We start from the raw sequence: 653 nt of genomic DNA, 5'->3' as shown, positions 1-653 counted from the left end.
GGGTTAGGACGCTCTGGAGGCCCTGAGAGGGGCTTCCTAGAACGGAGTTAGGAGAGAGAGATTTTTAGGTGATGCCTCGGCGGCCCTGAGAGGGGCTTCTTAGGCCTGGTTATAGGTAACTGTCGCCCCGGAGGATAGGGAGCCTGGCGCGGTTCTCATGCGCCACGACGCGCGAGGCTTCCTACTCCAGATTCACTAAATTATGACAGTAATCAGACGGCACAGACGTTACAGGCGCTTTGAGCCGCTTCGGTTATTCGCGGGAGAAGGAATAATAACACAAAAAATACAAAGAAATAAAAGACTAAAAGTTTATTTGATTATTGTTTCAAAATTAAATCAAAGAACTGATAACAGGTGTGTGCAAATACAGAGATTAATTGCGCGCGATTACCTTCGCAGAAGGCGAAGCAGGTTCCGCAAAATTATTATTTATGACAAACTAAGCGTAGGAAAATGCGACTAAACGGAAGTGCCACATGCAACTCACTTTGTGTAGCGGTGATACTCGGGTATCCTGACGGTACAATGAATTCTGGTAAGCGAGGACCCTGCTTCTAAGAAGGACTCTCGTCTCGACGCTCGGATACCGAACTCTAACACGGCACTTGGTGTCTACAGCCGACTGAAGGCCCAACTCCACTGATCAAAAA

General features: G+C 47.8%; 1 protein-coding gene across 1 annotated transcript in view; it reads left to right on the top strand.

Annotated features, from left to right (window-relative positions):
• The window catches only part of LOC108758539 (zinc finger protein 239-like), a 10,860-nt gene that overhangs the window by 1,289 nt on the left and 8,918 nt on the right, over nucleotides 1-653 (top strand).

Source organism: Trachymyrmex cornetzi, unplaced genomic scaffold (assembly GCF_001594075.2).
Source record: "Trachymyrmex cornetzi isolate Tcor2-1 unplaced genomic scaffold, Tcor1.1 scaffold159, whole genome shotgun sequence".
NCBI lineage: Eukaryota > Metazoa > Arthropoda > Insecta > Hymenoptera > Formicidae > Trachymyrmex > Trachymyrmex cornetzi.
Note: the sequence above shows the minus strand (reverse complement) of the source record. Positions and strands in the feature narration are given on the sequence as shown.